This window comes from Bombus flavifrons, chromosome 5 (assembly GCF_040668555.2).
Source record: "Bombus flavifrons isolate JBK064 chromosome 5, iyBomFlav1_principal, whole genome shotgun sequence".
In the NCBI taxonomy this organism is placed as follows: Eukaryota; Metazoa; Arthropoda; class Insecta; order Hymenoptera; family Apidae; genus Bombus; species Bombus flavifrons.
This window is the reverse complement of record NC_138446.1, coordinates 12,657,622-12,673,564: the sequence shown is the minus strand read 5'-3', so window position 1 is coordinate 12,673,564 and position 15,943 is coordinate 12,657,622. Positions and strand designations below refer to the sequence as shown.

The 15,943-nt window shown below is 38.6% G+C and overlaps 1 protein-coding gene across 22 annotated transcripts in view; it reads right to left on the bottom strand.

The window, feature by feature from the left end:
- LOC138179868 (TWiK family of potassium channels protein 7) overlaps positions 1 to 15,943 on the bottom strand; it is a 322,181-nt gene that overhangs the window by 283,628 nt on the left and 22,610 nt on the right. For 6 of the 22 annotated variants that reach the window (XM_069113077.1, XM_069113071.1, XM_069113089.1 and 3 more), the window contains exon 1: positions 6,878 to 9,624. The exons of 3 other annotated variants lie outside the window; for them this stretch is intronic. The gene's annotated coding sequence lies outside the window, so the exon portion shown is untranslated. Of the gene's footprint in view, positions 1 to 6,877; positions 9,625 to 15,943 lie in introns of those variants that run through there. 13 more of the 22 variants (XR_011173143.1, XR_011173142.1, XR_011173140.1 and 10 more) reach the window with 9 other exon arrangements.

Genomic DNA, 15,943 nt, shown 5'->3' with positions numbered 1-15,943 from the left:
AGCCGCGCGAAAATGTGCCATTGATTTTTATCGGTGAAAAATAGGCTTTCGCGATCGGTTATGAAGAGAGAAAAGGAATGTGGTAACAGGTAAGCAGGTGCATGGCGTGGCACAGAAATTGAGGAAACGTCGGCGTGGAAAAGAGAGAAGTTTGCCTTTCTTCCTCTACTTCCGCCTCCTCCGCTCCTCTTCCTGTGTCTCGCGTCGAAGCGCCAGTAACATACAGGAAAGCGTACGAACACCGAACGAATTTTTAGCAGTTTCGATTTCCGATGAAAAATGAATTTTTAATAGGAAACTTCGTTCTTTTCAAGGGAAACATTCCGTGCACCTGCTGCTCCTCTTTCCTCCCGTGTCCGCAACTCCAGGTCACTGCGCATTATTCAGAAGTATATTTCGTATGTCCACGGTGTCCGGATCTAACAAAAATCCATTTACGAGCCAGCTAAATGTTTTTATTCGCAACGATGTTCCGGTTGAAGTACGTAAATCGACGACGATATCAGTTACGAATTTCAATACAAACGATACAGATACGGTATCAATTACGAATCTATATGCGTACAAGATACAGCTGTAGGCTATATATAGCGAGATTATAAATTGAAACATTAAACGATGATACCGATTGATCTAGTTACACTCAGGGCTGACGCATCTCGTGACTAAAGCTGCCGAGCGACTCTTTACCGCCGATCTACGTACGAATTGAAAGACAGAAATACGTAGTTCTCGATTGACATGGAACGGCTCTGAACGAAACCAAGCTCTTCCTTAAAATATCTCGACTTACGTGTTTCGCCCATCAAACGTGTAAACTTTAATGCCTGGCCGATTTTACGACCTCGCTATATCGCTTTCAACTGCTACACGAAAGAAGGGAATTATAAATATTATAGCGATAGCGGACTGTCGTTGTCAGACACGTTCTTTTCCAAAAAAAATCGAAAAGAGAACTCGACTCGAGCACGCGTCTTACACAGTGAACGTATTAAAAAAAGCACGAAACATTATTTATAGTGGTGTACGCGCGATTTAGGCAGCGAATGCGTAAAAAACAAGGTGTGCGAGAATATTCGAAGAAACGCGAACCAATTAACAAATCACGCCATCGGTTCGCCGTATTCGAATTTCGTTCGTGTTTTCAACGTGACGCTTTTACTCGAAAAATCTTATTTCGGCTAACGGTGCTCGATTTGAGGGGAAAAACGACCGTGTTTCACTGGCTTGTCGCGCAACTGGCTACATAGCCGTGTGTTGAACGCGCGGAGAAGCACGCACACGCCATGGTAAAAGTTACATGGCCAAAAAGTTCGATTAAAAAACAGATATACCAGATTGCGGAATCGAATTAACCGGCGTTTCCACGCGACCCGTTTCTCTCCCGTGCATTTTTTTCCATTTGTCGATCTTTGTTTTTTACAGCGGCCTCCGCTCGGCCAACGTTCAACGCGAGAAGCATGCGCGGCACAACGTGATCGGAATGTTCATTGGTAATTCAGAGTGGCCGAGCTATCGAGCCCCGAAGGCGTCGAGCCGGGATGAAGATAGCAGAAGTCGAACGGAAACTCGTCGTAGAGATCGCTTCGAGATCGACTTGGGTGAAACGAAGCAAGGTGAAGAGCATGCCCCAATAAGGAATGGAAAATAAGTGGATCGATCGGACGAAGAAAGACCAGATCCGTGGATGGATTGCGAACAAGTATCGAGGATTAGGAAACGACGATTGCTATCCGGAAAGAGACGATGCACGAAGATAAAGAAAATGAACTGAAAATAAGAAACGAGGAAGATGCTACGAGCTATGTTTCCCAGTGAAATCAAGAATAATAATTCGCTAATCAACTGGAAAAAAAAGATTGATCCAACATTTCAAACATCGAAGCTTCGGCTACGAAACGTTACAGAAGCGCGGATACGTTTCCCAGTTTAAACTCTAGACCCGAGGATTTTTACGAGCGACTCTTCTTGCTTAAAATGCTTGATGCAGAAGCTGCAAAGGTTAACCATAAAAGCTAGGTGTATTATCGTATTTATTGCGTGCTGTGTGTATACCATTTTATAGAAACAGTACACGTATACAAGTTCTTACTCGAAAGAGACGATCTCCCAGCTAATGTTTACAAACGTGTATCGAATTTGATAGACGTCGTTTCGAGCATTCGAATGGCGTAATAATTTTTCAACGACGTTACAATAAGCGTTGTATTTTTCGAACGAAGTGCGGGAACGTCGCTGGTAATCCGCTAATTATGTACGTCGTAAATCGAGTTGGTACGAGGGTGATAAAAGGGATGCGAGGAATCGAAGACAGACAAGGAAAAGAAACTAGATCCGACCAACGCGGGAACGCTTTCGCCTGTCAAAACCTGGTCGAGGCTTTGGAACCGAGGACTCGGAACGCTTGGCACTTTATATTAAAATCCTTCCTCCCGTGTCAACCCGATATCCCAGGTCCTCGTATTTCCTCTCCGTTATTCTCCAACGTACCCACCAACATTTACCGCACGGATTCTACCTTTCTATACCTACCTATAGCTGCTATGTATTTGACCGAACAAAAGTGACGTCTAACGCGTACGATCGATCAGATAGACAGCAATGAAGCGATACGCCAATCATTCTGTGATCTTGCGTATTATTTTCCACTAAGATGACCCGCTTTAGTTACGATCTTAGAAAGTCTCGGGTTATTTGAATATTTCGCGTTTATATCGCCCCCCTCCATGCCTTCTTCTATTTCCTTGATTAACATTTAATCTTCCATGGATGCACATTTTTTAAAGTTCGATAAGCATCAAAGTTTCGTGGAAAAGAAGTTTTTACCAGTTCATTTTGTTTTGTTATTTATTCTACCGTTTAAAAGGGTTTAAATGGATCTTTGATCTCGCACAAATATTGATCGTATTACACGTGTTCGCGTCGACGCGCAATTTCTCATTAAAAGCCTAACGAAGTAATGCCGTTATACGTGCAACGAACATGACAAAGTGTGTCCGCTGATCCTTGTTAACGTTTCCTACGTGAAAATAATCTTGCGAAATAAACGTGAAAAAAAGACAAGATTTATCACGTCGATGAACGTGAACAGTTCAGGGGAGGGCATAACGCGATATCAGAAATCGCGAAAGGATCAGAGATCGAAACAGATAAACAACTCGAGGCTCGTTGTCAATGAACTTGGCTATATCCGAAAAGCTAAAATCCGAACAGCGGAGCGGTCGGTCGAGATGCTTACCGGCGCTATCCTTCGTAGAATGGAAACGGCAGGGAAATTCAAAAGAGCGTGTTTGTCGTCCACTCGGCGAACCCTCCTGAAAATTGGCCTGCTGTCACTCGAAAATTTCAGTCCTGGTCAGCGTGGGACATTCGCAAAACACTGAGTGAAATTAAATCAAGTCCTATTTGTCGCTGTTTGTTCCGTTAAAAGCCACAAAACGACTATCGCTATATATAGTTTCTACAACACGCGGACATAAAGTAACAAGTACGTACACCCCCGTCCATAAATCACAGGACAGTTGGCAACTTTTAATACAAGTTTTAACAATAGAACAGGTAACAAAGGCTTCGGTCGTAGCGTAAAATAGTTTTCTTGTGATACATATGGTTACTAAGGATCAAGTTGATCTTGTAATTTTAACATCCATTTGCATTTATCCTAAGCGTAGAAAGTGTTCTGTGGTACATAGACAGTAGAGTATGTTTAATAATAATATGTCAATAATATTGATTTAATAATCGTACTTTTATGATTCTGTATGAAAACGAAATATCGCGATGAGATTGTTGCAGCTAGCACCATATGTGAGATGAAGAAGGAAATGATTCACTCTTGCGTTTTATCGTTGATCATGCCCAATAGTCAACTATCTTTCTGCGTTAAGTAATTTTACGTAATTTAGTGCCTGATAAAAGTTAAAAATCATAGTCGCGTTAAATATTTCATTAAAAAAAATTTGCGAGAAACGTCGATGACAGATGTAATTTTGGTAACTAAAAATATGTGAGCGCGATACAATTGGCATGATTTTATTAAAAATGCCCATATCTTCGACAACGATATTACGTCAATGACGCGGAGCTATCGAATTGGATTATTTTCACCGAGAAAGTGTGACGAGAAGCGCAATGTTCAGAAACTTTGAATGGCCCTTGAAAGCATCTTATGCAGCGAGTATCAGGAAATGGAACGTGAAAATGAATACTGGCTGCGTCTCCATAGTACAACTTCTTTGCCATATCTCATGCGAATGTTTTATCTCGCCAAAGAACTTCTCCGAAACTCAAGTATACGAAAATGAAATACTCCAAACTCTTTGTAACTTTTTTATTATGCGCAAAAATATATGCGAAAATACGTTGTACCTGTAGTTTATTGCATTTCAAAACGTAGTTACGTACAACTGATAAAGCTGGAATGCCAGTACTCTAAACTATACGATATATTATACATAATAGCCGTGTATTCTTTCACGTAGGTATAGTACGGCGATTAATACGCGAACAAGAATTTTCAACGATCTAAATCTCTATAACACCTATTTCTTAGCCTGATGAAAATTTCTTTAATTTCCAGGATAAAGGAAATGCAAATAAAACAAGTCTAATTCGGATTGCTCGCAGAGCAATCGTATATCACGCGTATTCAGCTCTGTCTTTAACAATCGCCTAGTCTCCGGAAACAGAAGACTATCTTGAAGTATATCCGTTGGACATATTCCAGTGCACGGTTGCAGTAGCTTTAGGGTCGAAATACCGCGACGGTTGCATGGTTGCTATTGGTATTACCGATATTAGCATTGCCAGTAACTCTTTCGAAACAGTCTTGGCACGTTCTGTACTCCGGCTTCTGTATGCTTCATTTCCTACACCTTGGCCGAATCACGCTTCGAAGTTTCGCATATCTGTGCTTATATTCGCGCCACTTTTAACGTTCCTTATCATCTATCTCGTTTCATAGTTTCTCATTGTATTATTCGTATATTCCCCGAAACGAATTATAATCACGAAGAATTAACCTTAACGAAGAATTGATATTCTTTAAACTCGTAGATTTATCCTATTTATCACAAAAACTTAATTTATCTAGCTATATTATATTATTTATCGCTTATTATTTTTATTTATTTACGATAGTTTTATTTATTATACTCGATGAATATTTGATTTATTTGTCTTTATTTGGAAACGTAGCCGAGAAATAATATTTTGTAGCGTGCGTCTGATAAAAAGTCCGCAATCGTAGGCAGCTTTCTCGACGACCGCATTCGAGTAAAAGCTTAAGCCTTTATAATTATCCGCGCTCTGTGTTTACCTATTTCTCTTTTATTCAGTATCTACGCATTTACAGGCACACTTATGAAATGCAACTAATTAAGATCACGTTAACCCGGTTTTAAAGAACTCTTTCCATTAAAGGGGCACTGACAAACCGAGGGACTAGCACCAGATAAGTAACGTATTTAATTTTCCCAAAAGTTTCTGAAAAAGAGAAAAGAAGCGGAGAAAAATTCGGTTTCGCGACGCTCTACGTAAAATGGATTTTATTTCTCTCCAGGGACATGAATATTTCACACATTCGATCTCAATGAAAATCGTCTTGGAGGCACGTCAAAAATGCAGCTCGCGCCAGGCGCAAATGTATTTGGTCAAAACACGATAAATTCTTCTCTATCCTTTTCCCTTTTTTTTTTCTTCTCTTTTTTGAAAAACCTCGTTTCAACGTTTCAACGAAAAACATGTCGTGCACCAGAAGGTTTTGCATTTTTATACATTTTACGTCGATCAAGCTGTCTTCTTTTTGAACCCGCTTCACTATGCTATATATCGATTGAAATACGCATAGATATCGTCGAAGCTTGATTTTACGCTTCATGCAGTTCCTGTTACATTAACTTTTAACGTTTTCCCCGTTCGCGTACACAAAAGATAAGCAATTAGCAATGAAAATAAAAATCTCTCGTACGAGAGAAGATCGATGCATAAAGAAAAATTCTATTAGTCATTGTATTCATATTTCGTATGCTACTGCGTGTGCTTATACCTCGAAAAAGATCATTTTGTTGCCAACGAGATGTAAGAATTCGTCAGTGATATATTTTTCAGTATATGAAAATCAAGAAAATAGTCAATAAATTTCAATTTGTCGTTATTTCGAAATATATGACAATAAATAAAATAACGAACAATATATCTAGTCGAACTAGTAAATTATGATAAAACTTGCTAAAAATGTTTTCCCTCGATATATATATCTCGTTCGTTAATTTATTTATTGTTATTTATTTCGAAATAACGACGAATTGAAATTTATTGACTATTTTTTTCATTTCCATATACTGAAAAATATATCACTAACGAATTCTTACATCCTGTTGGCAACAAAATGATCTTTTATATTTTACACTATATGATTTATTTTACACAAAATGAATGACACTATATATACATATATAGTGTAAAATTGAACGTGACTGTAAGTTCATAGCAATAAATCTTCCTAAAATAATGCGTATTAAATTTTATTATCTTATTAAAGAAGGTATGAAAGAACCGTAGCAAAATATGTATCAACCAAAGTCCTTTGATGTACAGAGATTGAAGCTGGAATATTCAGTCGAGTAATACGCTATGAGTTCAAGCAACTTCGGTATAACCAAGAGTCTCTTAATATCATAAAACGGAATATCATAACTTTGTTATATCCCTTCGGTTTTCCAATTATACTTAATCTTATACTAAAACTGCTTGGTAATTAGCGTGGGAGAAAGAAGATTCAGTATGAGAAAATATTAGAAGTGGTGGCTTTTATACGCGTCTCTATCGGTATCAATCTCTATAATATTAAAAACAAGCATATAATCTATAAACTTACCAACTCTGGAGCGACGAGTATTCAATCCGTCGAAATCACCATTGGGTTGAATGGTTCACTAATTCGTAGATGAGTTTCTCCCGTGATAATCTAATTTCTTCAACGAAACACAAACATGTTTCGTTGTAATCCAGTTACCGGTGTACAAATTCATCGAAGGCAGTCGATGTTTCGCAAACTTGTTGTTTACACTTCGTTACACGACATTACACTGATACACCAACTGATTAACGATGTTTATTTAAATTCTATAGTCCGTGTGTATTGCTACAGCTACGCCGTGACGCTTTGTGGTACGTTTACACAAAAACGTGGTCAAGGACGTCACTAATTGAGAATAAATACAACCAATGCGTAAATGCCACTCGAAGCTTAAATTCAGAATACGAACATAATAAATGGAAAGATCGCTATACGCGTTGCTCGATTTTATTTCTCAATTACAGCCAATCATGCGCGAAATATGCTCTTATTCGAAAGGATGACAGAATAAATTCATGAAAAAAAAAAAAAAAAGGATAGTTGACGAAAAGTGGAAACGAGGTCACTTAACGCGCAAATTTAAATGAATTTTTCTTTTATTCTTCTACGTCCAGGATATAAATGCCGCGACACTGTCCGCGTTTCTACAGGCTCGAGCTCATTTCTTGCGATATTTCAAAGTGTTCTAACGCTTGGAAGCAGACCAGTTACGTGGCTCCATTTTAATCGAGATCCCTGCAGCAGTTAAAGTCGAACGAATCCCGCTGAATATCTACGAAACGGTTTGCTAAATTGCCAATCTTCCTAGTGCAAATCGGAACGAACACGTATTTAAACGATACCATTCGATACGATGTCAACCCTTTTAATTAATTTTCAAACGCGATATTTTCAGATTTAGAATCAAAGCGCACGGTACAAAGCGTACAAACGATCATTCTTGAATCTAATTACAAATTGTACCGATTTGACTTTACACGAGACAACGAACGAGATTCGTTGCTGTAATTGAAGGGTGCTTTATAAATTCATGCTAGAGCAACAATGCTAATTAACTATCTTAATTATAAATTACTGGTCCACTTCGAAGAACCTGACCTCTTAATTTTTGAAATTTGTAAACATTTCTATCTATCTATTAAGATATAATCAAGCTAAGTTATGAGCTTTTGTTCGAATAAAATATATTTCTATTGCTAAAAATAAAAAATTCCGACCAACGACTAATGACTTTTCTGTTAATCGAAAATAACGAAATAGCGTGTGAAATTGAAAGCACAGTATTCTGTTCCAAGCTTAATAATAAAACGAAATAATAAATTTATCCAAAAATCGCCATGTTTAAATTCGTTTTCCTCCATGTTTATCATTTTTTATCTCCTAGATTTTCCGACGGTACTTCCTTGTTGCAGTGTTCTATCGATCGCAAAACCCGATCTTTTGTAAATATCGGCAAGATCGGTTTACTCGAAAGCAAGATGGAGCGACGTTTTATGAAATACCTACGTGTTAGAGGTGGTCGGTTTCATTCGCGAAGAAGCAAAAGAACGATGGTCCGCGGAAGTCTAAAACATTTCATCTGTCGTGATGAATATTCATCTGTATTACATTATCATTGTTTATACGGAACACATCGCGAACAAAGAATTTCCTTGCTTGAGAATTTTAATTCCAAAGCATTTGAAATGAAACATTTATAGCTACATCTCGAAACGAGAGAAAACAAACGAAACACGTAACACAAAACACGACGTATGAAACGAATGAATTTGGGAGGACAATGTTAAATTACTCGAGAAATACATGCAAATAATTATATTACGAGAGAAATTACGAGAAAGACTTCAAATGATCTCGCGTTTCAATTTGGTTATTGAGGTCACGTTTGAGTGGATTTTGAGGTTAATTGGAGAACGTGCGATACCGTTCTGCGAAAAAATAATTCAAAATATTAATAATGGAATTGCGATATACGTACAAAAACTAAAGAAGAATGATTAATTAAAATGAACTTGCATATGCGACGTTTGAAACACGGTGTCTGGCTTTGTACGTCGCGCTATACGCCGAGTTGAATTACTGTGAATCCGCTCGGTCGACTTGTTACATGCAACGGTATTAACTTCAATTGGATTGTTTCCAGATTCAGGATTCTTCTTTTCGAGAACGTACTTGTCGCAAAACACAGAGGGACGCGCATTCAAATCTAACACGAACAATTCATATACATGTAACTTCACACTGAACACGTGATCTTCAAAGTACTCGCGTCGATCGCTCGCAACTAACCTGACCTTTCACAATGCCCAACGGAATCGCGGCATTTCCTGTATTTGAAAAAATCACATTGCGCGAGCACGTCAATATTCTCGTCCTTCGTACGCACTTATCTTACTGTTTCGTATCATCCATTCGATCGATAATACGTCGAAATTCATTCAAAATCACTATACGATATATAACTCAAAGATCCCGATCCTTGCACCTTCCTTATCGAAATACGCTGCCTAACACTATAACCTCAAACCAGATATCGTTCCGAACACTTTTCACGTTCGAAATGTCCTCTCACCTCTGAACGATGCACTTTTCTTTGACACGATGGTAATGGTTCTTACGACGACGATCAAGAATCGATTTTACGAGTACTATTATTTTCAGAGACGATCGATCGAGCAGGGTAACACGCGACACACGTTAAAACCGAACCGCGAACACACGTATTCACGATAATCATGCGCACCGGGCGCAGAACGACGAATGAACGAAAGCGCCGCAACCGAAACTTCGCGAGCCCCACCGCCCTTTCAGCGCTTGCGAGTTACCCGCGAATCCGGACGATCGCAGCCGGACGTCGCCGAACGTGCACGAAGATCGATGGGCGGATAGACGGGGTTCACGGTGTCGCCACAACATAATTAATCGGTGGAAATATAATTCTCGATCGTGGCTTTACGCCACTACTTCTGTTTTATTAATTGTGCTTGCTGCGGACGTGCTTACAAAAGAATCCCACGATGCGACGTTGATCCCCTGATTACTTTCCTATCATTTCGCAATGGCGTTAATAAAACCTTTTTCTTAATTCTTTTATACTATGCACTCTTTTCTCTTTTTGAATAACGAGCCGGATACGTCACGTTTGAACATTGTTTTACAGTATCGACAAAAACTGCTTCTACGTTCTACTATCGAAAGAAAGGCAAAATCTCATAATCGATGAATACTTTCACACGGCCTCGGTCGAATGCAATTTGTTGTTAAGTTTATCGACTGCTAGCGAAATTAGTAATGAATAGAAATACAAATGCAGCTAAACGAATCGTTCCATCTAACTACTTCTATTTCTACTTGAACATTACTGCAAATATTCCGCGCTTCTTTGCCAATTTTGATCCTATCGTGTAAATTGTGAGAAATTTATTCTACAAAGTCTCAGAAGGTGACAGAAATCCGTGAATCGATAAAACAGAACAATGAGTCCACAGTTTACCTGTCCACTAGAGTCTGTGGGTGTCGAAAGCTCGAATTCTCGACGCAGAGAAGTCCGGTAACCAATTTACGGGCGCGCTAGCCAATGGCTAGCGAACGGTATTTTTCGCTGGGCGAAAGAGAAAAAAAGGAGGAACTTGAAAGAGACGAAAGGCAGAGGCAAAAAAGGTGGTTTCCTACCTCCGAATCAAGTACCGAATCTGGCCGTGCAGACAAACGATTTCACCGTGCGTAAAATTCATTGTCGCTCGCTGTGCCAATGACCGTCCAGCTTAACCATCATCGATACCGATGCTGAAGTTCAATGAAACGGCAGCCGTATCTGTCCGAACTTTGTCGTAAATTTTAACCTAATAGTACGCTTGCGCGCGTAAATGAAAGCCGAAACGCTGATGCGATCCCCGCCAGTTGAACATGTAAAAAGCGGACTTGATAACAGAGGGAATATGGAGGCCAATGCGAATTACTCGTTCTCCTTGCACTTTCAAAGTACTTTTCATAACGAGTATCATTCTATTTTTATCGAAATGGACGGAGGAAGAGTGCTATAGAAGCGCGATACGATGCACAAGGTATTCCGAAAACGTATGACGTAAAATTTATGAATTTCCGATAATCGAAAATAATTAATACGAAAATCGTAGTAGTGCACTTCAACGTTGAAACTCGTGAAATACCTGTACGACAAAGTGGCAGAATATTGTGAGAAATGACAATGTTCCTTTAATACGGAACATTCCAACATATTTGTATGCACTTAATAACGCAACAACGCATGTATGCAATTAAGTATATACGAAAGTAGGTGTTGACATTACAAGAATAGAATAAATTGATCCATATATTCATACGCGTGCATATACGTTCGCATGTGTACATGAGTAACAGTAACGTTTCCGCAAACAACGTACAATTACATATGTTGTCAATTTAAATACATATATGTATACTATACGTGAATAATTGATATAACGTGACATATGCTTAGTGTAAATCTTTGAATAATATTATCGTAACGTCACACAATAGCAATAAATCATAAATAATATATAGATTATTCACTTTCATTCTTGTATCACCTTTTGTGGCTCAGTTTATTTCAACTAATCTCTTCAACAGATAAAAACGATCGAATGTAAGAGCAAACACGTGCATAATGACGGAAAGGAGCAAAGATGAAGAAATGGAAGAAAGAGGCAACGTGGAAAAACGTGTTGAACTCTGACAGAGGTTTCAATTGGCAGTAGATGTATTCTTCAGCGGTTGGATGATTAAATACTAGCTCACCGTACTGGCTTTGATCCCTCCAATCAACGCACCGTACCACGTTCGTGTAAGGTGCGCGACCTTTGTACACTTCAAAGTCCTTTGCTTGTGGACGCTCATAGAACGGACCGAAACGGACTCCAAATGTTTAATGTCTAGACACCTGTCCATTCGACCCAAACTACATGGCCATTTTTCTATCTATCACCTTGTCGTTGCTTTGAAGTCTGCCATTTATTCGATAACGAGCAACACGGTTATTTACGATAATCAAACGCACCTTGCGGTTCCCGCGGTTTACTCATACAAATTTACGTCATTCACCCTATTTAGACATCATGTACTACCTCAATATACTCAAAGCACGAATTCGATGCGATATCTCGATACGATCAAACCGATTCAACGTACTCGTCGATAATATAACGTCTGTTTGGGATGAAACCAAGAACCTTTGTGATTTGATGATTCTTCGAGAATTGGACATTTCATCAAAAATATCGTATGCTGTGTAATAAACGATATTTTAAAATTATTTGTCGAAGTTAAATGAAATTAGTGCAACGATACATATGTAGGAAATATAAGAAAAGATAATAGTCGATGTAATATATTTTATGCAACTTTATCTTTCCTTCTCCTGACCTGGTGTATCGTGAGGATCAGAAGATCCCTCTGTGCCAGCATCACCTACGGTAAATATTTGACGAGTAACTGTGCTATCATGGCAATACTGGTCCTGATGAGGGCTGCTCAACTCCGCCTTCGATGTTTCATCTTAACGCCGTGGAACGTTGCTGTGTCACTTTGCAAAATCAAAGTTCGTCGAGTATTATTTGCATCGAGAAAAACGATACTCTGGAAGTTTATACGATAATCGAAGGTAATTTAATGTTATATCACAAATGATTTGATAAGCTACATTTAGTTTATTTTGACGAGTGCAATGGAAGGATTAAAATCATACGAAAGAACCTTCGAACAAATTATTCACGTTAAAAATGATTTGGTTTTAACAAATATTGGAACGATGTTTGCGATTTCATGTATGTTGCGAAAACTAACTACATATTGCTAAAACTGACCTAGTTAAAGTTTCATACCGTAATTAAAACGTACAACTAGGTATTGTTATAAAACCAGTATGAAAATATTGTGCATATATCGGGATTCCATACTATTTCCTTTAAACAGTGTATATTGCATTTAAAGACTATAGTAGTTAACAGAACAAGTAATGACGTAGATATAGCATAGGGGGAAGAATTAATTAAAGTTAATTAAAAGAGACAAATTTTATCACGGTAGCGAAACAAATTTCATTTGCATAAATGCGGCAACATCTTTGCATGCAAGTGTCCACATGCATATAGATCTATAATACATAAATACGTTTATATCTGACATATGTAAATTTTCTTTCGAAGCAAAGCTGAAACGAGAAGAAAAATGTGGAAAGAAATAACGCAAATTGATCAGCGTACGAAGCTACGTCATTCGTGTACATAGAGTCAAAAATCGCATACCACAAAACTGACTTCCGCATATGTGTTTGTACACGTATGTATTGCCTACGCGGTATCTATAAAACATAAGCATTATACTTTCTAATGTATTAAAGGACACCAGAGCTTTCCGTAGATCCTTTAACTAAACGCAAATGACGCGGGGCACAGAGCCAAACGATCTACCATAACGATCGTCTCTTCGACATTTCCATCGATTATCTACGAGAAGCTGCTCTGAATTCTGTGCTTCGGAATCACAATGAACTTTCTCCTCGAAACACAAAAAATTAAATTATTTACGCATTCGAATGAGAAATCTTTACATTTGAATCATAATGTACAATCGTAAATGAAAGTTAAGATAAATGTAAAGGTATATGTTTTGAACGATTTTTTTCTTTTTTCTTTGGTTCTTTGGGTCTTCGTCTCACAACTTTGTTGCAAGCAAATAAGCAAACACGAACATGTACGATATTTAATGTTATGTAACTATAATTGCATAACGTGGGTCTGTTAATATCTATGATTGGTTACTTAATTAACGCAATTCAGTGATTACATCGAACGTAAACAGAGGAATCAAAATAGATTGCAGATAAAACCTTAATTAAAGGAACATCTATTCACGATCATTGTAACCACAGAACAATAAGAAAAGCGTATTGTCATCATATATCGTCTACGTGTATATTTGCGCAGCCCTTTTCGAATCAATTATACCGAATTACGATACTGAAATTACGGATAATAATTAGCAACATAGAACGAATCGCGTCGATTGCTTACATTATGAAATAGCCACATGGGTGCTATATATGTTATTACGAGCTACAGGTGTTAGAATTGTTATCTTTAACTCTTCTAATAAAAGAATTTTCTCTGTAGTTCTCGGTAATAGTCGTTCACAATCTCGGAGATGATATATTAAATGTTGTAAGTAAATTATAAGGAAACGGATATTCTTCATGAATTTACTCTATTTATATGAGTATTATTATATATTATATAATATATATTATATATTATATATATCAATATTACGACTCAAAATTAATAATTCGTTTCCGTGTCGATTATTCCTCTCATTAAATCATATGTCCTCTATCGGTGGCAACCGATAGGTATAAGCGATATTCGTGCACGATCATGCGAACTTTGCGGAGAAACGGACGTAAAGGCTCAGTTTAACTTGCGAATTCGCGGTGAATACCAAAGGATCCGAGATTCGAGGATCAGAGATCGTGCGTGGCAGTAAACTTGCAGAAGCGCAATCCAATAGCAAGGATAATAATTAATTGATATCGCCTTTTGGTCGAATACATGGAAATCTGGCATTGGTAAAATCTCATTACGGTCGTTCGTAGCGTACACAGAATTACCGCCAACTTCAACGATAAATCAATATCGTTCGAGCTTCGTCCAAATGAAAAAGTACACCTGTCGCAATAATTTACCTGTACAAATAAAATTGTATCGGTAACTAAAAATGTAATTGTAATATACGAACTTGACGCAAATTTATTTAATTAATAATTTTCTATCTGAGACGTTCTATTGTTTTATATATCTTGTTCATATATCTTGATAATGAGACATTTTTTATACTCGCAGATCAACTACATCCACTCAGCAATTTTCTAAAATATTCAAAGCTATCGTTCCAACGTTTTATTCCACTCGAATCTTTTCTCTCTCGCTCTTTCCGAGATTCCACGTGTCGTATCATCGCCGGTGGAAATGTTTGCCAATTACACGAACGCCAGGTAACAAAGAGAGGACCAATGTATTTAATGGAAAGCGTTCGAAGTACAGAGGAGACGCGCATATTCTAGTAACGAATATACGTGGAACCTTTGGAAGACAGGATTGTAGCCGGAGAATGGTGAACGATGGCGGTAGTTGGGAGGGGGAGGGGGTCGTTAAGAGGCCGCGGTAGCGAACAGGGTTGGAACGGACCGGGTTGCCCGGGGTGGTTCCTCGTGACAGAGAAGCAGACGACTCAGGCAGGGTTCGTGTGGCCCTAGGGGTTAATAGATGGCCGATGTCCCTGCACCGAGGTCAGACACTGTGTCACCTTCCACGTTCGTCATTACAAATGCAGATTGGACCTGCCGCCATTACACCGACGCCTATCTAATCGTCGCCGAGGCCCACCACGAAACTTCTCGTCTGTACGGAAAATTGCCCATTGTCCGACTACTGGTTCCTCTTTCCGTGGCTCTCCCACGCAAACTGTACGTTACACCGTACTAGTGCGCTGCGAGGAGAAAGAGAGAGAAAGTCGAAGTTCTGGCGCCTCGTAAATCGCCGATATACCGCGAAACCGTGCAATGCGAATTCCCGCGAATTCCCTGGAAAACGAACAGGAACGCCGGTCTGAGTTGCACTACGGATATGAACGGTATTGGCCTGTCGTTTCGTGAATCAATAGTCGACCGATAAAGAAAAGCTCGCGCACAGTTCGTTAGTGCGTGCACAGAATCGTGTTAATTCATTTTCAGCCGAACTGAAGCAACAATTTTCACCGTACGTCGGAATTGGCGATATCACTGACGGAATATGAAGAGAGCAGTAGATTTTTATATAACTAAAATATCGTGAATGGATGGGCACGTAGAACGTGCAATAACTTCCGAATGAACGTATCGAATTCTATTTAGAAGAGCATAAGCGATGCTGGTCTCTTTGTTAATCCCTTTATTTCTTAACTATTTCTTCGATAAAACCGCTTACTTACTTAAGACAGTAATGAAATATATAACAATGTTTCGCGTTTAGATCGTATAGCAAAGACTGTGAAAAAGGCCACAATGGATGT